Source organism: Pseudonaja textilis, chromosome 6 (genome assembly GCF_049901715.1).
Source record: "Pseudonaja textilis isolate UNSWEBS1 chromosome 6, rPseTex1.2, whole genome shotgun sequence".
In the NCBI taxonomy this organism is placed as follows: domain Eukaryota; kingdom Metazoa; phylum Chordata; class Lepidosauria; order Squamata; family Elapidae; genus Pseudonaja; species Pseudonaja textilis.
In genome coordinates this window covers 32093269-32118180 of record NC_141995.1, presented here as the reverse complement: position 1 = coordinate 32118180, position 24912 = coordinate 32093269, and the positions used below count along the sequence as shown (strand labels likewise).

Here is a 24912-nt window from a genome sequence, read left to right as displayed (position 1 = left end):
ATTATTTTTTTGTTAAACTGGCTTTCATTTATTTGTCAGTAAGAAACAAATATCAAACTACAGTAAATTTAATGGAAAGATTTTAGGGGATTGGGTGAAACTCCATATGTATTTCAAGGATGTAATATGAGGCTGTAATAGCAAACTAGCATTTGCATTTTATTTTTCATCAAATCATTCATTCATCCAGATCACTTTTCACCATTTATGTCTATTTAATCTTCCTTTTACAATGTAAGTTAAAATGTTTCTTCATTTTTCTATGGAGAATCAGCATTTTCACCATGTTGGAATTTAATACTTTTTTGCAACTTAGATTTCACAAATCATGTAAATATTTATTCTACATTAAAATAGCACTGTAAGTAAAAAGATTTAAATTTCAAAACAAGAAATATTTATCCATTTTATGACACTTTTTAAGGAAACATACATACAAGAAATACCTACGTGATATAATCCAACTGTCCATCTAAAATATAATCCAGCTATCATATAACACATTATGTATGCCACCTTCAGCCAGATTTAGCAGGGTCCTTCTGCAAAAGTATTTCAGTAATGATCTTAGTACCATTGCTGGATTCCAAAGGGCTTGGTAAGCAAGTTCCTTTAACATAGCATTATTCTCATACAACTAGGTACTGAATTGATCAAGTAGTTATTAAATCTGCTCCTATTCTTACACTGTGAACAACTGATAGGCAGGTGATAATTTCTTACTAACAAAATGGGATAAACTTTGCTCATTAAGGTAGTCAATGGTTTCTAATGCAGAAGAAAGAATAAAAGCATCCTGTTGATCAGTTAATTTTTGCTTAAGATTTTCCTGAGTTCTTGGTGCATGCCTATAATTTTTGTTTATTATTTGTAGTACTTCCTGAGTTGATTATAATCTAATATTTTAATTCTATATATTATAATAATTATCTTATTGCAAGTATTATATTGATAATTTATATTACAATATAATATTGTATATTATAATATTCAATTATTGTGCACAAGTAGGGAATACTTGTCTTCGTGTATGTACTATGTTCAACTTAAACTTCCATTTTGTGGAGATCTCACAGTGTCTAAAAAGGCTTGTAGAATGAACTCCATTTTAGATTACATTCTTGCAGCAGCTTTCTTGATCATACTGTCACAGTGGACAGAAGAACTATGTAAAAATTACATGATTTTTATTTGATGTGCAGTGTTGATCCTATAAACTTAAAATCCTGAAAAATAGGATTAGAATATATAGTGTAAGCATGTACTGATCTTTGGGCTTTTATTTCCAAAAATAAAAAACCTCATCTTAGTGGTAATTAAGTGAAACAGATAACGGTACCTAATGTCTGTTCTGTATCCTCGCTCTAATATTGTGTGTTAATTACTCTGTTTTTTATTTGTTTTGGTTCTTTGGATTCATGCTGAAGGTCTGTTGTCTGAAGTTTCTTCTGGGAAACTTCAATTTGACATTTTCCAGATCTTTTTTTGTATAGTATCACCTAAGCAGATATCTTTCGAGTGAATTTCAAAGCATGACAGTGAACAGATTATGGTTACATTGGTCAATTGAGTAGTGTTCCTTCTTGAAAACGTTTGGAAAATTGTGGTGTTTAGGAACAACAAAACAAACAAAAATAATCACCTAGGTGTGTTGCTTAGCAATATGCTTTTCAGATGAGATAATTTTATTAGAAGTCTTTCAACTATACAGGCTGCACTAGCAGTTATCTGTGGATTTTAATAAGTTCAGTGTACAAGTGAATGCCAATGTGATATACTGCAAATTGTAAGTACACTAGACTTGAAATATTTATCACATTTGTATAGAACGCCATTTCAAATAGTGACTCCAGGTGGTTTACATAGCAATAATCAAGAGAATGTAAAACACTAAAACAACGAAGAAGACATTTATAAAAAGGGTATGAAAACATACAGAGAGTACCTAAGGTGGAGCCAATCCTGTATCTGGAAAAAGGTATAGGATTTCATATCATGAGGCTCATTCTCCAAACCATGATGTATATGAGTCACATAAAATGGTGTTATATGGCATCCTCATGATGTTGCTTTTGTCTTAGTCCTAGTTCTCAGCTGATCAATTTAAAATCATATTTAGTTTTTGTTCTTCTAAAGTTGTATTCTTCCTTCTTTCTCCATCACATTTTTTCCAGGGACCTCATCTAGCATATTTTATTGACCGTTAAAGACTGGAGTGTACTAAATCCTTAATGGCCATTTCAGAGTGCTATAAGTACTCTTGTACTTCTAAGTTCTACTGCCTAGAAAACTTTGTTTGGCCTGCAGGAGGGATTAAACACCTGACTGTTAACATCCCATGCCAGATACAGAGTCTGCCCAAATATGCATTATAGAGAGTGACTGTGGCTGTGTTCCCTGCCAGCAAGATGATACTCAATAGAGGTATCCTTTCTATCTATTGCATTCCTTAGCAAGTCTCACATTAAAACAGTAAGGGAAACATCAATCAGTTTTCTTACTGGAAAAGATCATTAAGGAGGGCAATGCAGTTTTTGTTGGCCTACTTTACTTCCAATCATGATCTGTAGAAAAGCATGTTAACATGATGTCTGCTTGAGCCAATTAATTTACAAAACAATATCACCCCACTTGGTGTGTCTGAATAGATTTTTAGTATAATGTCATTTTTTTTAATTTGTAAAGTACCTTAAATTATATTAAACAGGGTTATATCCATTCCTTCCAAAAAAAGTGAATGAATGTAAGCTATTCAGAAAAGAAATAAATGTGTTTGCCATTACATTATCTAGAATACCTGACTCAGGACGGTAGTCATATTATTTTCATCCAACTGATCTTTCAGAAAGAAGGAAGAATATCCATTTATGTTTTCTTAAAGTACATGGGATTTATATGAATTCCTTTTTTATGGATATACAATTCAGATTAATTTAAAAGAGTCTTCTTATTTTTAATTTACCCCCTAAAAACTTTATGCTACCTTCCAGAATCTCACTTTAAATAGCCATCTCGGTCTACCCTGAATTTAAGCAATCAAATATGTATATACTGAATATTCAGAGATTCTGGAAGAACATTTTTAAAGCACAGAAATAACACAATGAAATTTGGTCGCACTTGGCCAATAAACTATTCTATTCTATTTCTATACTATATGAATTAAGGATAGTCAAAATCATCCCAAGTTACTATATTTGGCAATTCTGTTAATCTCTGTTTAGCAACTTTATTGATGTTGATCACAATTGATAAGATAATGTACATACTACATCACTAACTATACAATTTTTTTAAAAAAATTAACATATCAACATGAAGACAAATTAATCAAATTGTTATGAAATAATAGGTGTAACCTGATGAGTTTATCTTATTCTAGGTTATGATGAAAAGAGTTTTGAGGCATGCCTTGACAAGAAATGGCACATATATTTTCCACATTTAGAAATAATGAGAACAATGACAATCAAATCATTTTTAAATACTATCATATTTAGAATAGTTATATTATGCCAAAGATAATTTAGAAATGTGCAGCAGGGATAAAAAGTGATCAATAGTCATAAAAAAATCAAGAATGTAATAGTTTGATATAGCATATAGGCAATCTTTGTTGTTCAAGGGAAAAAAAATAACCAAATGGTATATACTCAAGAATTTCTTAGGATCTAAAGAAACCACAAAAATGAGAAGACAAATAGATAGTCTCAATAACGAAGCACATGATATCAGTTATCTAAAAGTGCAGCTGCTGTAGATTATTTGTAGAATGCATCATGGTGCTAAATCCTTTGATGAATCCTTTTAAGATGCACTTACAAACAAATGAGGTGCTATCTAGTTTCCATTAATCTTCTATAAGTATTGTAGCAAGAGCAAGATCTGTGGTTAGACATTTTGGAAAGCCCAAATTGACCATCAGTAACCTAGCTATTCTTTGAACTCTATTTTATTCATAAATACCAGAACATTGTGAAAAATACCACCTATGAGTTCATGTGTCTTAAAACAAAGACCAAATAGCCAGGCTTATCATTTCAGGATACTCTGGTTGTCTCATCTTTTTAAAGATATTGTTGCAATGCTTCATTTGTTGTAATGCTACCATATCTGGGCTGCAATACTGTATCTGCTCTGCAAATCCAGAGGATCACTAAATGGCAACAACAATTTAGAATTTTATGCATAATTTTGTTAACATCTGGTGGTAATTCAATTCTTTGTAAACAATATATGGTAGCCTAATATAAATCCACACATTTATTTTACAGATACATTGGACTACAGTTTATCTTATCTTTTATGAAAGTCTAGAGAAAGTTGTTTCAGTGATAAGTAATCACTGGGTTCACTTATTGAATTTTAGAATATGCTTCTCTGGAAAGTTGACATTTGTGGTTTATCAATATCTGAAATATCAGAAACTGTATTCTCATGCTTTGATAACCATGGATGATATTTGCGTTTGAACTAGGGGTTAACATATCCACTGAATGAAACAGTTGGTAAAACTGAATAGTGATCAATCAAAGGAAAACATTTGCATGGCGATATTAGAGTCCTTGTTGGAAAAGACACAAGGATACTGGGTCTGAGTATACAGCTTCTCTTCTGTGGAATTCTTCAGGGAAAGAATTGCTGTCGTACCCACAAAATGACTTTAGTTCTACACATTACCTAAGAATAGTTTCAGGCAATTATATTTACTGTAAAAGGTAAAGAGTCCCTCAAGCTGAGCTCATCTTCTAAAAGATAAATATTTAAAGTTAGATGAGAGGGGTACGTATTTCTCTGCAAGTTTGCCAGTTTCTTCTTTTGTGCATTTGGGTCATAATTGTACTTCCAGATTCTAGGCCAAATGTGTTTAATTTACATTAACACTTTAAAGTATTTTTAGTTATCTTTGAACACACAGTCCTGTCAAGGCAGTTTATATATTAAGAACCCAGTAGAAAAATTGGCTTCATTTCAAATTCTGTAGCTATTCCTATTGCAGTGTTAATAAATGTAAATTCAGAATGACTAATATAGATTTTTTATTTAAAAATATGCAGCAAAAGTTAATAGTGTTGCTTGAAATGGATTTTATGAAGTGTGAATTAATGTCAAGATTCTGTTTCTCGTATGTGTAAATGTTAGAAAAGAGTTTTTCAGACTAGATTCTTTCCACATTGCCAAGAATTTGACATTTCTAGTTGTTACTGCATCTGTTCCATCAAAAGGGGTGAAAAGTTACAAGCCTAAAGCTCAAATTGTTTCACAAATCGCTTTTGTCTTGCAAAGACGATTTGTAAAAGTCATTTGCCATTGAACCAATCAGAGATTTTTATTCCAAGAACTTTGTCCATGAGGCTTTGATTTTCAGTCCTGCACCCTAGAGACATTTGTCTGTGTATAGGGATTAGCATTCAGCACTAATTGTACTAAGATGCCAGAGAAACGCATCTATCTCCTGCGTTCTTTTCTGTTGTTGTTTCTACTTATATGGTATCTACTATATTGGCTCTTGTTTCTGTATTTTTGTCACATTCTCCTCCGTAAGTAGCCATAGCCATAATGTTTGTGCCTCCATATGTACACTCATATGCCACCTACATAAAAGTGACACTATTTTGTGTTAAATCTATCCATGAAATGAAAAATATTCCAAATGAGAAAAATAAAGGTAACAACATAAGGACCAGGCTGAAACTTAGAAAAAACTCATCTAACTTCTGTTTTCATAATAGTCAATTGGATGTATGGTCTGCCCTTTTTACACAGCAAATTAAATTTCTATATATATACTTTTTAAAAAAATATTATTTTGTCTTCTTTCATCCTTGTGTACTTTCCCTTCATAATGATGCCAATGGCTTTTTTCCAGTCTTGCAAAAACTTACATCCTGCAACAAAACCTCCTACACCATCAGACAGTAACATCTGCCTATCCCAGGTCCTTGGAAAGAACTTGATAAGTGGATAAAAATGCCAACTCTAGTCTAAACCTTTGGCTGACTGGTATGACTAACCATAACAATCACAAAACAGGAACAGAAAGCGAAGAAGCTAAAGTGCTCTGGGACTTTGGAATTTAAACACGCAAGTATCTTCCACATAACATCTCAGATAACAGTTGTTGATGAAAAAACACAAAAGGGTGGCTAGTGGACATTACAATATCTGGAGGCAACATGAGAGAAAAGAAAGAACTAGAGAAAATAATAAAATATCAAAATCTGAAAATATATGTAGAATGGATGTAACAAAAACATAAGAATAATACCAATAGTAACAGCAGTATTGGGTACAATTCCAAAACATTTGGAGAATACTTGAATACCAACGACATTGACAAAAACACTATCAGTTAATTGGAAAAGGTAGCTTTATTTGGAACAGTTTACATCATGCAACAATACCTTTGATATTATTAAACATCTAGCTATTTCAGGGCTTTTGGAAGGATATGATAGGTAGACAAAAATGCCAAATCCAGTACAAACGTCTGACTGACTGTGTGACCAAATATTGTATAATATAACAACTTCAATCACCACATTAATTAAGCTCTACAATTAGTTTATAAAGTGTAATCTCATTTAACCTGGAGTTACTGAATAACAGTCTATAGGATTAAGTTTACTGAAAGCTATTTTTTCTACCTGTTTAGGAGACAATCATTTTCCAGCACAATATCTTCTATATGTCAGTAGATGTCATGTTGGTGTTATTTTATTCTTACTTGCTGTTTACAGTAGTTCTTGACTTACAACAGTTCATTTAGTGACTGTTTAAAGTTACAGTGGCACTGACAATTGTGACATAACCATTTTTCACAGTTATGACCTTTGTAGCATCCCCATGATCACGTGATCAAATTTCAGATGCTTGGCAACTGGTTCAGATGTATGACCATTGCTGTGTCCCAAGGTCACACGATCACCTTCTGAGAACTTCCGACAAGCAAAGTCAAATTTACTTAATAATTACGTTACTAATTTATCAACTACAGTGATTCACTTAACAACTGTAGCAAGAAAGTTCATCAAATGGGGCAAAACTCACTTAACAAATGTCTCACTTAACAACATAAATTTTGGGCTCAATTGTAGTCATAAGTCAGGATTACCTGTATTCTAAATTTTATTGTAAAGCCTATTACAAGTAATACATATAGAGAATGATTCCATTTCTACAAAGTTTTTGTATAATTGCTCATACAGGAGTGCAAAGGAGTCCATTTTTGACAGGAAGCACAACTTACATTTCCAGAGATGAATAGGGCTTGTAATTTGGTTGTAGATGCTTAGAACATCTTCAAATGAATTCATTCATTTTATGGAGCACCTAGGTTCCATAAAAATTATTTGAAAATTGCATGGTAGGGAAATCATGCAAAGCATGGTGTCTCAAAATCTTTTTAATTCTCATTTTTTTAATCATTCATGGAATGCATTTGTATTTTGTTTTGTGTAATGAAATAACATCTATGTTATGTGTACATGTAACATTAGACTGAGCTACATATGTTCCCTTAAGTATTATGTTCTGACAGAAAGACTAAGAACTTAGCAATGGGCAATATTTTGAACCACTGTCCATCTACTTCTTCTACAGTGATGAATTGGAATATTTCCCCGTGGCCTCAGGCTGGATCTAGCCCATTTTTGAACTCTTTTCCTGCCATATCAAATGTGTGTTGTTTTTGGAGAACTATCTTACTAAGAGACAGGCAAACATATACAGCTGGATTTCCTTTACACAATTTATTTTACAAGGAAAGAATAAGAATGACAAGAATCAGTATTTCAGTGCTTTATTTGGAAATGTGTCGATTTACAAAGATAAAGAAAAGCTTGGGCATAAGGGAGTATCCAAGTAGGTGTGAAGAAGAAATGAGAAAGAGTAATGATCGATATGCTTCCTGTGAGACATACATTATGTTGTGCTCCTGAGTACAGGATTTCACTTTGGTCCACGTAACTAAAAAACATCTCATAGGATGTACAGCATGACATAATGTAACTTTCATATCTTTCAGCTATGAGAGTTTAAGGAAAGATGGACAATATATACTTTTCTGATAGACTCTACATATCCCATTCTGCAACTGAATACCAGACTCTGGATGGTTTCTTAAGGTAGAGCACTGTAACTTATCTTACATAGATATCAAATGTGTACAAGTCTGAACCTTCATAGAATAATATCTGGCTATCTGTAACTAAATAAAGGCAGAATGGGTATCCACAATCATTTGTTACAAGATCTCTGTGTAACATAGTGGGAAGAGAAAGGAAGAAACAAGGTACAAGACCAACCACATGGCACATTCTGCTATAGATCAAAAACATTTGATCTGCAAGTGGGCATCACATACTGCCCAAAGGTTACCAAATGAGAACAAATTATACATTGTAAAGATTGTGTGGAGATGGGAGATACCTCCAAAGTAATTACTGGATTCCCTGTATGGATTGCTCCTGAGACTATGTAAGACAGACGGGGAGGAAGCTAAGTGATCAATTAGATGACGAGACCAGAACTCATTGGTAGCCTCTCATTGCAATGAACAAGGACATTCATTCAATTTTGCAGCTAAGATTCTTGGACAAGCAGGCACAAAAACACCCAGGGAAGTGATTGAATCCTGGGAAACATGATCCTCATCAGCCAACAGGAGTGCTCACTTACCACCATCTTATCAAGTACTTAGGAAGCGATGGCTTGGTAGTCAAAAAAACAACATCCAACAATTTCATGACCAGCCATCCCCACCCCAACTGACATCCAAAAAGCCACTGTCATGCCCCTGTCAGAATCTGATTCTGAGGGGGAAGCCGAGCTACTGACAGAGAGTGGGAGTGTGGCCCCAGTGGCTGTGGAAGAAACCAGGGAAGGGAAAAGTCTGCCAAAGCAGAGCAGGAGAAAGGTAGAGAAAGGCAGAGGAAATTCAGAGGAAGATCCAGGCCCACCCCTCTTCATCCTAGGGCAGGGAGGAATGGACAAGGGAGCAACATGAGTTGTGTGGCTTGTGGTGGAGGAAAGGGCCCTGATTCCCTTCATTAGCTGCAGCTGGAACACAGTGTTTAAAAAGGGAGATTGCACATAGCAACTTGTTGGAAGCAAATTGTGAGTTATCTTTTATTGATGAGGCTTATCTGGGTTCCTGGCCTCTTCCCAACTGTGTGTGTTTTGTTAGCCTTTGAAGTCTGCAATTCCTTTTCCTGCCCTGTCCAGTTAATTGCTGCAGTTTAGTTTGTGTGGATTTTTATTTACAGTTTGTATGTACTTTGTTTTCAGACTGAATTCCCTCTACTTAAAGACTGTTTTGGGGAAAGTTTTTTCTCCAGAGAAGGTAACTGGACATTTGGGGCAAAGTTGGAAGTATTAAAGGCACTCTTCTTACTTATGGGACTATGTTGCCTTTGTGCCATGCCCTGGGTCATCACAGCCGCATACAACAGGCATGACATAAACACCAAAGACAGCATAGCCCAAAGCTTACAATCTTATAGAAAGAAGTTCCCTAAAGATGGACTCTAGCACAAGTCTGAAAGCTCATAAGACTAAACCTCTGGTTTCAGTGACCAACTCAAATTGGCTCCAGTAGCTAAATAGGACAGTCTCTGACGACTGTTTGATTGTCAGTGTAAGTGATAAGCTTTGTGGTTGATTTGCGCCTGAACTTCCATTGATTTACTCTCCCAGTAATATGTGTATCTCTTTATGTGTGATATAGTTACTGTATGCATAGAATATTTTAGATAGTACCAGGATTGCTAAATTTAAATTGAGCTTATTAATAAGAATACAGTAGGTCACCACATAAGCAAATTTGAGCAATGCAGACATTTTATATCAGAATGTATACAAGATTTAATTGAGTTGTAGTGGTTATAAGGATCTCCTAACAAAGTAGCCATATATTTTTACATACTATAAATAGATGAAGGCCTTGGAATAAGAATTACATCAGTACATCATTTTTAAAGCCCGATGAGCCTTTATTTTATTATTTCTTTGCTTTTAACTGCTTGTTTTGGTTCTGACTTAGCAGCTGGTTTTGATTAGTTCTGTGAACAGACAGAAAATGCCTTCATAACTTTTGTTTTTATTTTCTTGGTAAATTCTGGGTCTCTGCAGAATTAATGTAGAGATAACTCTAGTTGAGCAGAGCCAAGTGCTAATTTATAGAATATGTTTTTTTAACTCATGCTGAAATTATTCCAGTTTCAACACTTGCTTTTATTGTTCTGAAGTGTATAATCAAGCACTAACATCTTTTTACTAATTGCTTAGGGAATTTCACCAATTCATCAGATATTCTAGAAAAGTTACTTTTTCATACGGTTATTTCATATGGCTATAAAAAGAGCATGGGCCAATATGAATGGGCTTTCTGTTAACTTTAATCAATATGAAAACAGTTCTAATGATTCTCAGAGCCCACTTGGAGTCCAAATGATAATTTTGTTTAATCTATCAAGCATTTTCACTAGGCACAAATTTTAGGCAAAAATGCAGATATGAGGTTTATTATTCAAATTCTATTTTAGTAATCCTGTCTGCTTTCAAAGCAGATTTCAGAAATATATCCTTACTCTGTTGGGTAGCTTTAATGGGATTACCTTTAAGACTATTCTAATAAGTGGTGTTATTAAGTTGTCTGGCTCTCACTGGGACTTATGCATAACCACTGGAGTTTCCCTCTTTTCTCATGATTTTGTTACAAGTTGGAATAAGTGTCATCTAGTATAGAGTTTCATGTTTTAAAGAGGATTGGATCTTTCAATTAAATCCTCACATAGCACACTATGTTTTTAAAATCTGCTTATTTTGGAAAATCCTAATCCATAGAACATGTCCAGAGGGGGATTAAACACACAGTTTAGGACACATGTGACATAAGTATAATTAGAAAGCCCATAATACAACTACAATGGAGAGTCAGGTTTTTACAAAGGACAGTTGAACACACAGCACTGAGGAATTATTTCTGAAAGTCATTCAAATTGAGATGACAATAGTCTTTTAATTTCCTCTTTTAAAAACAAAATGGTTCTATCCACTACAAAGTCAGGATGAGCAAAATCTCTGAGGATGCATCACTTTTGCATTTTATTTTGAGTGCAAGAACTTGGAAGAGTTAATTCTGAAACAGATAACTTTGCTCCCCTTAGAGAGAGCAATTGTCTATTTTATCCTCTGCCAGATGGAAACTCAGCATGCTCTCTAGTTTTCATCATAAATAGGGAAAGGAACCTGAAGCTATCTAGATACAAATACCTTAGTATTTGTAACCTAGAGGGCTTTATATCTTATTAAATATAGAACAAGTGACTTGCTTACTAAATATGAGGAATGAACACATGTCATTCTACAGATGTTAGTTGATTTTATTGGTAAGTACTATTACCAATTTAAAAACAGATACTTACTGAAAAGGGATGTGGTGGCTCAGGGGCTAAAATGCTGAGTTTGTCAATCAGAAAGGTCAGCAGTTCAGCAGTTCGAATCCCTAGCGCCGCATAACAGAGTAAGCTCCCATTACGTGTCCCAGCTTCCTAGTATAGTAAAACTGCCCAGACAAGATAACTCCTTCTTGTTTAAAAGCTTGTGCTGACCAATTGGCCCACATCTTCACCTGCATCTTTAATAAATCACTAGAGATGTGCTATGTTCCTTCTTGCTTCAGATGCTCTACTATCATCCCAGTGCTGAAGAAACCCTTCATCAGGGAACTAAATTACTTCAGACTGATTGTTCTAACATCTGTAGTTATGAAAACCTTTGAAAGGCTAGTGCTGGCCCACCTGAAAACCATCATGTATCTGCTGTTAGACCCCTTGCTATTTGCCTACTGAGCAAATAGATTGACAGATAATGCTGTTAATATGGTTCTGCACCAGTGGTGGGATTCAAACTTTTTTACTACCGGTTGGTGGGCGTGACAGAGGAAAGATACCGTAAAATCTCCAGTCATTGAGGTATTTGCCAATCCTCTGAATTACTCAAAATTTCCACTACCAGTTCTCCAGAACTGGCCAGAACCTGCTGAATACCACATCTGCTCTGTACTACAGCCTACAACACCTTGAATAACCAAAGACCTATGCAAGGGTCTTCTTTGTAGACTTCTGCTCAGCATTCAATACCATCATTCCAGATATTCTTCAAATCCCCAGCAGCCCACCACTGTTTAGTATCCTATGACTATCACTAAGTGTTGTATCTTATTATTCTTGATGAATGTATTTTTCATGCACACTGAAAGCATATGCACCAAAGACAAATTCCTTGTGTATCCATTCACACTTGGCCAATAAAGAATTTTATTCTATTCTATTCTAATTTATGTTGGATTCTGATCTGAACTTACCATGGGTGAGTTGAGAATATTTTTGAATCAATAATAGTTTCTCATTTTCAGTTTTAGCCCTATTAAAATGAATAAAAGCTGTATAAAACTAGAAACCAGGTCAATCATTCATATTCTAAACCACATAATTTTTTAATTTTAAAAGATCCCTGCAAGTGATCTTCTATAAGAATTTACATGTGGAATGAGAGCAAGGAGGGGTCAGGGGAAAATGAGGGAAAGGAGCAGAAAGATATTCATAAAGAAAATATAGAGTCAGGGTCGAGGTGCAATATTAATACTGTATCATGTTTAGTGAGCCCCAATATTATCAAAGTGTTTTCTTTTCTTTTATAACAGAGTTGGAAGGGAACTTGGAGGTCTTCTAGTCCAAGCCCTTGCTCCGGCAGGAAGCTCTATGCCATTTCAGATAAATGGTTATTTAATCTCTTCTTAAAAAGTTCCAGTGTTGGAGCATTCACAACTTTTGGAGGCAAGTTGTTCCACTGATTAATTGTTCTGTCAGGAAATTTCTCCTTAGTTCTAGGTTGCTTCTCTCCTTGATTAGTTTCCATCCATTACTTCTTGCCCTGCCCTCAGGTGCTTTGGAGAACAGCTTAAGTCCCTCTTCTTTGTGGCAGCCCCTGAAATATTGGAACACTGCTATCATGTCACCCCTAGTCCTTTTCATCAAAATAGGCATACCCATTTCCAGCAACTGTTCTTTATATGCTTTATCCTCCAGTCCCCTAATCATCTTTATTGTTCTTCTCTGCACTCTTTCTAAAGTTTCAATAGCTTTTTTACATTGTGGCAACCAAAACTGGATGCAGTATTCCAAATGTGGTCATAAATACCAAGGTATTTATGCAGCCTAGAACTGTGTTGGCTTTTTTGGCAGGTAAAGCACACTTTATAGGAACTTGTCAAATAATTTTCTTTTTTTTGAGATTCTGCTTTGAAGACACCTAGTTATGATGACTATTTAGCATAATATTAAACTCTGATATGGTTTCCCAAAATACTCATAACTATAGTTAGAAATACATACAGCATTAGAAATATATACAGGTTTCTTTTATGATGTAAGCATGTTTGTTTGAAATGGATTGTCTTTAAACTGCTTCACTTTAATCTGCTTTCTTTGGTATTCTTTTTCAAAATTAATAAATGAAATACACACTGCTTGGAAACACTAAGCAATTTAGGGAAAACAGAGAAGGAAATGTCATTTTACTTAAAAATGGAAAACAGCACTGAATTTTAGAAGACCTGCCTTCTACAAGAGCAGACAGAAAAAGACTTGCTCTGCTTCCATTACTGTACTTTCTGATTGCTACTTCTACTACTACAATAATAATAATAATAATAATAATAATAATAATAATAATAATAATAATAATGATGATGATGTATGAGACATGTAAAATAACAATTTTATTTTATAAATAAATTTTGTTTTATTTTTATAAAAAAACATAATTCTACTTTAACAGTAAATCATTTGGATTAAAATGTCCTCTTTCTTTTGATAAACATAATTTTCAAATTATATATAATTAAATGGCTATTTAGTAAATGGTCTGCCCTTACTTTGTTTAGTATATAAATCACTCTGCAAATTTGCTAACAATCTAGTTCTCCCCATCCTTGGAGAAACAGGTTTTTCTTTTCCTTTCACTTCAGGCACAGTTATAGCACATGTTCTGGTACATTGCCATAATTCCTGTCTCCTAATTCATGTGCTCAACTTAGCCCTAAAAGAATGAACAGCATGAAAACAGCCAACGCAATTCAGAAAACTAGAAGCAAGCACAGGAAAATGTTACAGGATTCCCCAGTGACTTTAGTCTTGGCAAGGACAGAGTTAAGAAATGCAGATTGTCTTTAGAGATACTTGGCATTGATTTGGAAATGGAATAACGCAGCCTCTGAATATATTTTGTGTGGCATATATTAGTATTTGTTGCTGGTGCTTTTATAGAAACTCTTTTCTATGATTCAGTAGGAAGCTGCTCTTGTTTGAAGAGAAAGGAACAAGTCAGTAATTAACAAAGCACAGCACCATTCACTGGCTGCTGAAAGAAAGTGACTTATATGAAAGGAGGCCATATTGCTGGAATGGCATGCATTTAAGTAATAAAGATAGATTGTGGCACATAGAAATGTAATTGGCTGGCTTCCACAAATGAAGATGAAATGGAACAGTTCATTGCGGAGGGTTATTGATCATCAGAATTGCAGAGGCGACACCAACAAATGTCCTAAGTATCAACTTCTGAACAGGCTTATGATTAATGTTCTTGGTTTTTTTTTTAAGCAAAGGCAGGATTAAGCAGTTTTAGTCAATGTTGTGACTACTACATATTCAAACATGAAATTTAAATGTAATAAACAGATACTCTTCTGATTAGAACTTTCCTCAAACAATTCTGAAAACTTTTTCTTGCATTCTCTTCCCTACAACTAGCTGTCACTTTTAATCTGGATATTCCATCTGACAAAACTTTTTTAAAAAAATTTTCAATTTATCCTGTCCTGTAACATTCATCTGAACAAGAGTTACTGTATTCAGGGTTTATGTTCTACTAATGTTTTTGCTTCTGTTTTTTTTAAAAAAGAGCATCTTATAGGAAGAAACATGAATCCTGGAATTCAGTGAGATTTGAAAGAAAATATGATTGAGACAGCATTGTCAATGTGTATCATGCAGTTTGATAAAATTATCAATATAACTTGAAAATACTACTAAGCAGTTGCCATGTATAAAATTACATCAAGATTCTTTCATATGGAAAATCAGTTCATTATAAGGCTGATTATTTATTGCTGTGATCATATCAAAAGCAACAGAGAAGCATATTTGCACATAAGGATCATAATCAACAGACTTAAATGGATAGCAGCAGGCACCACTATATTTTCCATAAACTGAAACTGATTAGAGGGGGGGGGAAATAGATGGACATATCTTATTTACCTTCTCAGTACTATAATTTATATGACAGTCACAATCAAGATAACAGTCAGATTTAAAAATCTGATTCTGGGTCAGAATTATAATCTAAGAAAGCATCTTAGACAAAACCTTCCTCCTTATGAAGATGGGAGGGAGGAGAGAAGCTAGAAGGAAAGATATCCAGACTTACAAGATTCTATTAATAACCTTCTAATAAAAGTATAATTAGCATGCATGACTTTCATAGCTGGTCTGATCTATCTTAAAGGACTGATGGTAACCTTCTTCAGTCACATATTATGTAACATAGTCCATGTATCATGGTTTACATAGTAGAATAGTAGAGCATACGGCTGTCTTTATCATACACTAATGATTTTTCCACAGATATTCTTAAATTTATTCTGAATCAATTGCTTCAGGAATCAAGAATCATTTAACTTAGCAGCTGAGATAAAGATATAGTCCTGCAACCTCTTTATCCATTTGTTGCTTCATTCTATGTTTCATTCACGACAAGACCTTTAACTCTTGTGATTTACAGCAGCTGTAGCATCAATTTTGCTTCATTCAATCTACTTTATTAAGATTGAATAATAGGGGATATATAGGTGCCTTTGAAAATGGCATTTAGAGTAAGAAGTCAATTGACAGTTTATGAGAAGATATAAATCAGCTGATAAAACCCCTCCCCCCACACCTCTTGCTTCCTTAGGCCCTTCATAATTTATTATTACTTTCCATCATTTATGTGGGATTTTTAAAAATTAGGATATATATTTTTGTCCTATTGCTCAGTTGAAGTAGTCCATAAAATAAATAAATTACTTAAATCATAGAATTGCAAAGCAGTTGGTGCACTCAAAACTAACTACAACAGTCTAACTGTTCTTAAATTCTACTGACTTATTTATTACTGAAGAGTTTCTGGTCTTGAGAAGACATGCAGTGATTTCTCTGTCAAAGAATTATTTTTGTTCCATATTAACAGATAAGAGAATAGAAAATCAGTTGTGAGTACCAACATTAATGTTATTGCCATAAGAAAATGCAAGACATACTAAAAGGGATAATGATCAGTTGTTACACTACAAAACAGAGTCTGACAGGAAAATAGGAATAATTGTAAGGGAATGTTGAAAGGTGTCAAAATGCCTTTCTTTCGAGGATTCGATTTTCCCACTGGGAGAGCTCCGGCGCAAGGATACGGACAACTGCTTGAAAGCTGGATCTTTTTATTTTTCAGGAAGGCAGAGAACAGCGAGAAGTCTGCGTTTCTGGGCTAGCTAGCTTCTTATGGTAAGCTCCTGGTTTTTTTTATACCCTTTTCTCCCTTTGTAAGTTGATTTTGTGTGAGTGTTTGTATTTGTGCCTAATGTTTCAAATCCTGTTTGAGTTTGTCTTTATTTCCATCGGAGGGCAAACTCCACGGGGATGCCAGATTGTATTATTGGTTTTCTGTAATCTCTTTTAGCTTTAAGATAGTTTTTCATATTTGTTCTATGGCAATCTCCTGTCTGTCCCTTTTGTAATTTATATTTTGTGTCTTTTGTCTGTTAGTTTTGCTTATTTGTTATGTCCTGTATTTGTAAGGGTTTTCTAAATTATCTTTTGTTTCCTTTTCCTATTTGTCTAGTTTTCTTAATTACTTAGGCTTTTGTCTATAGGGATTCTTTAATACTTTTTATTTGATTCCTTTTCATATGTAAGTTTGTTTTCTGGCTGACCTGATGTTCCCCTTGGGCTTTTCCTGTTTTTTGTGACACTACTGCCTTCGTGAAATTCCCTTTCCTGCCTTGACTGGCAGAGTCAAGATAAGTATTAAGACAATGGTCCCACCCATCACTGGAATGTGATTCCTTTAAAAGGCTTTCTATGAGAAAGTGCAACTATTAGGTTAAAACAGTTTTCCATTCCTTTTCATTGTTTATATGTCCATTCAGTGAATGAACACCAGAAAGGAGATTGTATCTAGTAATTTTCATATGGCTAGGTTTACACATACTGCTTAGCCATGGTTTAATTCCAGTATCTTACTTAAAACATCAATCCTATGCTATAAACCAGAGGTGGTATTCAGCAGATTCTGATCAGTTCTGGAGAACTGGTAATGGAAATTTTGAGTAGTTCAGAAATCCCGCAAATACCACCTCTGACTGGATATTTTACAGTATCCTTCCCTTGCCACACCCACCAAGCCAAGCCCACAGAACCAGTTTTGAATCCCACCACTGCCATAAACCATGGTTTACAGTGTAAAATGCCTGAGTTAGCATGCTAAGTCAATATCAAACAATATTGTGTGTTACTTCAAAAGAGGGACCCAATGATTGAAGATAATATTGAACTGTAAGTATGGAAAAATGCCTTATTTCTCACCTAGTCACTAAAAATCAAATCAATGTGCTTGACATTCCTTTGCAACCTGCAGTTATTTTTAATGTATCAACATGGTCATTTTTCCTCTATAAGTAGGTCTGGTGTAGATTTTACAAGAAAAAATAATGACTTTTAAAGAAAGGTTGGTACAGAAACTTGTAACAAACTAAAAGAGGTAAAGCAGATTTTATTAAGCATATCCAAGATGTCTGAACAGTCAGGTAGCTATAATTAAATGTGAATGTAGCTGAAGAAAATTAAAAAATGAAAGCAAAGCATAATAACAGGAACTACCATATTTTATAGAGAGAAATATGATCAAGAACAGATTGGAAAACTGGGCTGAATTAATATTATATAATGCATTTAAAGGGACAGACAATTGGCCTCATCAGACAAATAGTGTCCTGGTTCCTACTTTTCTTATAGCATCCTTCCTCATCTCATTCTGTCACAGAAAGCTATATGAAGTACAACAAATTGTGAGAACATCAGAAATGCAAAAACACACTTCCTGTTAGAAACATTTTTAGAACATTTTCCTCTGGTCCGCTTCTATTTCCCCATCTGCTTTTCTTTTCTCTTTCCTTTAGATTAGGACATCAAGCACAACAATTATTTATCTTTTTTTTTTACTAAACAGATATTCAATTTTATAATCATTTATGCTTTAAGTAAAAACAATAGCAATAGCCCGCTAAAAAGCTGAGCATATTTTGATTTTTAAACCCCTTCTATTGCTTGTCCCAAAGGTTCTTTTTCAAGAGGCAACTGGACTTTCTGCTCTGAAGAAGCTTCTTGGATGAGAAGTGAAATGTCTTCAATGAAAAACCATAAAGTCCACTTGCCTCTTGAAAAAGAATCTTTGAGACAACCATGACCTGGATAACTGAGAATCTCCCTAGACCTTCTATTGCCTGTTTACAGAACTAATGTATGTGTGGATCAACTGGGTGGCATGGTCATACTGAGATGAAATGCAATAGATGAGTGGATTAGCTATGCATGAGTCACTGGGACCCAAACTTATAGAGATGCCTCTGTCATTATCTTAGAATTAAATTTGGTGGGAAATTCCAGACAAAGTAGACTATCATAGGGTCACATTTTCAGAAAAAGTTACCACTCTGTGGATGAAAGTTTGATAAAAGTATCCTTGACCTTCCTTGAATGGATTCTTGAAAGAGAAGAAGAAAGATGCCTTGAGAGTAGATGGCTTAAGACTTCAGGTTGTTAAACATGGGAAGTCCAGAGGCAGATTCTTATGGGCAATTCTCCACATAGGACCCACAAAGCACTGTGTGAATGAAAAGTATGTGAATGCATCCCTAAATCCAATACACTAGTAAGGGATTAAATAATTTGAAATTGAAAAGGAGCTGTGTGTGTGTATGTGTGTGTGTGTTCACATATTTTCTACTTTTGTTAGAGCTACCTAAATTAAACCATCATCATCAGAAAAAAATCCAATTTCATAGTTGATTAGCTTGCCATTTCTTCTTGGTATAAAATCCTGGCATTGTGTTTGCATAGCTGATTGAGGACATAATGAAACAAATGCAGTTCCTTTAAGCAGCATGAGTCTGCAAGAAAATTCAATGGTCAAAGTCAGCAGCATTTTGTTTATACCGTCTTGTACTCTGAAATTACCATAAATCAATACCATTTCTACTTTGCCCTTCTGTAAGAGAAAACTCTGTGTGTATGTTTGTGTGTGTGTGTGTGTAGCTTCTGAAAGGTTATTATTTCTAACACTTAAATATACAAAAATGTTTAACCACCATACAAAACCACCATATACCATGATATAAGATTATACACAAGAGTAATAAACATGTTGCACAGAATATGATGTGCATATGGAAACATATGACTAGTTTCTTTCCCCTAACTACTTGTAAAAGGATTATTCTTTATATTATTCATATTGTCTTGTATTCTTATATGGACTGCACCAGTGGAGGCTAAACCAATTTTGTTGTATACATAATGTACAATGACAATAAAGGCTTTGAAAAGGGATTCATTTTAGATTAAAATATGTTTCTATATAAAGATGAGCACTTTCAGCTATCTGAGTTTGCATTTAGACTCTGCAATTTGTCAGGTTCAGCTGTATCCCTAGCTACAATGAGTCATTTCACTTGCTTTACATTTATATCCAGAGTGCTGGAGGATTGTCTTATTTATTTATCAAATTTCTGCACTGCCCATCTCATCTAAGTGACTCATATTGAAGCAAGAGGAAAACTACTAATATCTATGGTCATGGTTTAGAGTTAAATGGGAGAAAGGCAGGAATGTTTTACGGACTGGCGCTTTATACTGTAAAAGCAGAAGGCAGAAGCAATGCCATGCAAGCTATATTTATAATTCGGCTTCCTCATTTAGAAAGAATCAAGAACAAATGTCTGGAAACCATAAAATTAGCAATGTTTTCAGTTGTGTATGAAGTAAACATAGAAAAGAACAATGTTCAAATATTTGAAAAGGAATCCAAAATACTTTCAACTGCCAAGTATATTTTTCTAAAACATTTTGTATGGACTTCACATATTTTTTATAGGGGAAGATATATGTACATATCTTTCAAATTGATTTTACCAGTGTGATTCCTGATGTTTTGGACTCTAAGGGCATTAACCTAAATTTCTAGAAGGGGCTAATGAAGTTTTCTTCTTTTAGGTTGCTTTAATATATCCATAAACTATTTACAAAATAAGCAAGGGAGTATATGTCAAATCCAAGTGCTATAATATAGTTGCATATTTATTTATTTAGTTGTTAAATTTATTTGTTGCCTATCTCGCCATGAGGCTACTCTCAGTGGCTTATAACAATAAAAAGGAAGAAATGAAAAAAGTGTAAATAAAACAGAAGCAAAGTGGCAGAATAAAATAAATACTGAAAAAGAAAACACATAAATATAATAACAAAAGGATGGGTGGTGGAGAGCAGAGAGCCAGGTGGGGGAGATGGACTCTGCCACCAATCCAGCAGCCACCTCAGCATGGAACCCTTTATTTAGCCCCAGGCAAATTGGCAGAGCCAGGTCTTCCACCTCCTGCAGAACAATAGGAGGGAGGGAGCAGTCTTTAGCCTAGAAGGTAGGAAATTCCGGTATAGGAAGTAACTGGTTTTTAGAAAATAAATAATTAGATACACAATTTTCTCTGTATATTGAGTGACTGTATATCTTGCACCTACTATAAATCCCATAAACATAGACTTTTTTTGAAAATTAAAACTTTCCTAAGTATATCCTGTTGAAATCAACAGGAATTATACTATATAGTAGAGATTTAAACCTATATTATTAATACTGTGGATTCAAATACAATTGGAGAGTCTATGGTCTTAGAGCTGAAGAAGCTCTAAGTGTAACAATTGTATTAGCAACTTAACAGCTGCAGAGTTTCACTTAATACCTGTGGCAAGAAAGGCCATAAAATGGGACAAGACTTACTTAACAAATGTCTCAATTAGCAACAGAGATTTTGTGCTCAGTTTGTGGTCTCAAGTTGAAGACTATCTGAATTTTTAGATCTGTGGCATATGTTCACTTCAGCTTAGCAGAATTCTAAAGATATAAAACAGATTTTGGAACAAATCACTATATGCATGCATGCATGCACATCTGAAAAGAGAAAATAGTTATTATAAAAATTAAAATACAATTGAATTAATAGTCAGTCTTTCCTTGATGTAAAAGTACTGTGTTGATGAATTCTTTCTATTTTTATAACTAGAAATAACTACATAGAATAACTATTCTATGTACAAAATTGGTGGGATTCTCAAGTCTCAGGTAAAGGAGTGGGTTTCTACCAGTTCTGTCCACCTCTGTAGAACCGGTAGCTCTGAAGAGCAGCAGACATAGAATCAGTTCTATGTCTGCTGATGTTTTTGCCTATATGCCCACCTGGGCTCTTACCTGATTTTTCAACTCCAGCTGCCGAACGAGGCATAGCTGCAGTTAAAAAAGCAGGAAAAGAGGGCTGTTTCAAAGGCTGCTTCTCTGCAGGCAGCGTGCTGATGATGATTTACAGGCGCGCGGCTCGCAGCATGCAGGAAGCGCATCATAAATCACCAAACATCGTAAATCCCAAACCGGTAGTTAACCCTGTTGTATCCCACCCCTGCTCAGATGTGCCTGAACATCTGAGACTTCAGACATACGCTCAGTCATCAGGAATTATGGGAACTATAACCTAACAATGTCTGAGCCTGACAGAATTACCTTCATTGATATATAATTTTAAAGTCATCAAAAGAATTGCAATATACATATTTAATATGTCTCTTGTGGCCCAAAATATTAAGTGCAATTTCTGCCCACCAACTGCTTGTTTGAAAAGTTGAGCATTGAATGATAAACCACAAAGATCAAAGAAAATAGCGGTAGATCAAGATAGATGTTTTCAAGAATAGAACAGTAAAAGACAAGCTGCAGCTGCTTGATAACAGACCAGGAGCCGATAGCTGTAAGAGATTTTGCAGGTTAAAGAATTAAGATTTTAGTAGGTAGCTGTTTTCTTTCAAAGGCGGTTTTGTTGGTTGTTGTTTTTTCTATATGGACAATTATTTGGAATAGTCACATAACAACTCAGCATGAAATGAAGCAATAAAGCTATGTTGATGCTAAATTGTACTTTAGGAAGTAAAATAGGTGGGATTTTCCCAGTTAATCAATAATAATAATACATCAAATATAAATTGTTTTTCCTATATTTAACAAAGAAAAAAACTGAAAGAAAAAACTTCATAAAAGTTTAAGTTCAATTGCAACTGACAATTTATTGTATGATACGTACATTTGAATTAGTTACATTTGCCTGAAAAAAAAAAATCTGAGATTGGACAAGTCATTCTGGGAATATAAAAACCATGATGTGAAAGGTGGATTCCTGCTAGATTATTGTCCCACGATACAATGTATGGGCTTTCTGTGCAGTCCATAAGTGTGTAAAGGAAAGGCTTTCTGAAGGTAAAGTTATACTAATGTTCTTAAACTATAATTTGGCAAATATATATGTGACACTTATGAAGAAATTCTGGTTTTGTTCATGAGAATAGACTGCTGCCATACCTGGTCCATAATTTCCTATCTTACAGGAAGGTCAGTTATTGGACATGTTTTTAAATAAAATAAACTTAATCGAAGTTATTGTTATGCAGTAGTAATACAACAGGTAGTCCTTGATTTATAACAGTTCTTTTAGTGATTGTTCAAAATTACAACAGCGCTGAAAAAGTGGCAGTTTTTCACCAGACCAACCGTTGCAAAATCTCCATGGTCATGTGATCAAAATTTGAATGCTTGGCAACTAATTCATATTTATGACAGTTGCAGTGTACTGCAAGTGAACAACTTTTGTGACCTTCTGACAAGCAAAGGCAATGGGAAAACCAGATCCACTTAATAATTGCGTTACTAACTGAACAACTGCAATGACTGATTTAACAATTGTGGCAAGAAAGGTTGTAAAAAACTCACTTAACAAATGTCTCACTTAGCAACATAAATTTTGTGCTCAACTGTGGCCATAAGTCGAGGACTACCTGTTCTTGGAAATTTTAATGCAAGGTTAGAGAAACACGAAGTTAATTTTGGCAGTTCTGGGAATGGATGAAGAGGAACGTTTTCTATAGGCAATTCAGAGATTACACAACTTGCATATTAATTAAAAAAAACTAGAACATCAATGTACTACTCCACAAAACAAATTATTGCATGCTGTATGGGAAATAGCCTGGAGCTATTGATAACAATGTTGTGTAAGATGCAGGAAAAGGTGTAGTAGAATTGAAACAAAACATCTAGGTATTGTGGATTATGTTTGGATCTCCACATCCTCTCAGGAAATGGTTCAAGATTTTCAGATATCTCCTACAGAATTAATAGTCAATGTATAAGTGAGACTGGAGACAGCCAGGATTGGGTAGCTATGTCCTCTCTCTGTTTTTTGCACTCTGTGCTAAATAGTTGAACAGGGTTAATGCTACATCTTTTTTTAGAAAGTATACACTTATAGACATGGAAATTTAAGGGGAATTTGTAACACTTTTCCACTAACAAATGTTATTAAAAGGCAAAAGCTTTCATGTTCAACAGATCATATATATCAATTAATGTGAGCTGCAATTCACATAGCTGCTGCATTTAAATAAAATTTGTTAGTTGAAAATAGATGCTACCAGATTTCTTCTGGTTTTTGTGTCCATAGATTAACACAACTCCTTGTACAATGACTAGAGATGGTGGTGTCTTTTTTCATATTGCTAAGTTTTGGCAAATTTTGATTGGAACAGCTTATGCAACAAAGAGTGTCAGAGGCTGCCTGAAGCTTTGTGACCGCAGGCTATTCAGCCTTCGATAGATGGTTTGTTGGCCTCAATTTTAACCTTAAAGTGAAGCATTCAATGCCACAATGCGAAATAATAAATCCAAAGGGTAAATTACCATCTATCTCTAATGTCATTATAAATTAACCTGCATCCCAGAACTAGATAGAGATAGTAATCTTCTTGAATCACCTATATTAACACCTATACCTATAGTAAGTACAGTCAGGCTCAAATACCAGAGGGAAAATTAAGTTAACAAGTAATGTTGTTAACATGCTTGAGTTAGAATTTCAGAGGCAGATCAGAAAACATTCTATTGTCCTGCTGAATGTTACATACTTTACTTTTACTTAATTGTATAGCTTTTATAATTAGAAATTGATTGCTATAGGATACATGCTCTTTGTAGTGTTTGTCAAGTTCTAAATATTCTATTATTCTTACTTTTGTTTTAAAAAGTTTGTAATGTGCATCTCTCTCTCTCTCTCTCTCTCACACACACACACACACACACACACACACACACACACACACACCAACTGCTTTGGCACATGCCATCTCTACCTACTATGACAAGGTCATTGCTTTTTCACATTTTAATCAATATGGGCCGGTTCTGTTGTCAACCCTAAAGTTGGGTGCATTGTTCTTTGCAGATAAAGTATTATCAGTCATTCTTTTCTAAAATTATCTCTTGCTTTGAATTAAAAAAGAGTACATCTTGATTTTAAAATAATATACAAAACATATTTTCTAAAACTTGAAGTGTTACAAGCATGACATATTTATATATCAAATCAGTTAATTGCCATTTTTGTCAACTTCAGTGGATTGTGTCACATGATAGGTCTTTCTTACATGCCATGTATAGTGAATTGCA

At 34.4% G+C, this 24912-nt stretch overlaps 1 protein-coding gene across 1 annotated transcript in view; it reads left to right on the top strand.

The window, feature by feature from the left end:
- The window catches only part of LOC148125440 (uncharacterized), a 192972-nt gene extending 169020 nt beyond the window's left edge, over positions 1 to 23952 (top strand). The window contains exons 4-5 of the transcript XR_015744126.1: positions 16552 to 16604; positions 23912 to 23952. The gene's annotated coding sequence lies outside the window, so the exon portion shown is untranslated. The remainder of the gene's footprint in view (positions 1 to 16551; positions 16605 to 23911) is intronic.
- The last annotated feature ends 960 nt before the right edge of the window (positions 23953 to 24912 follow it).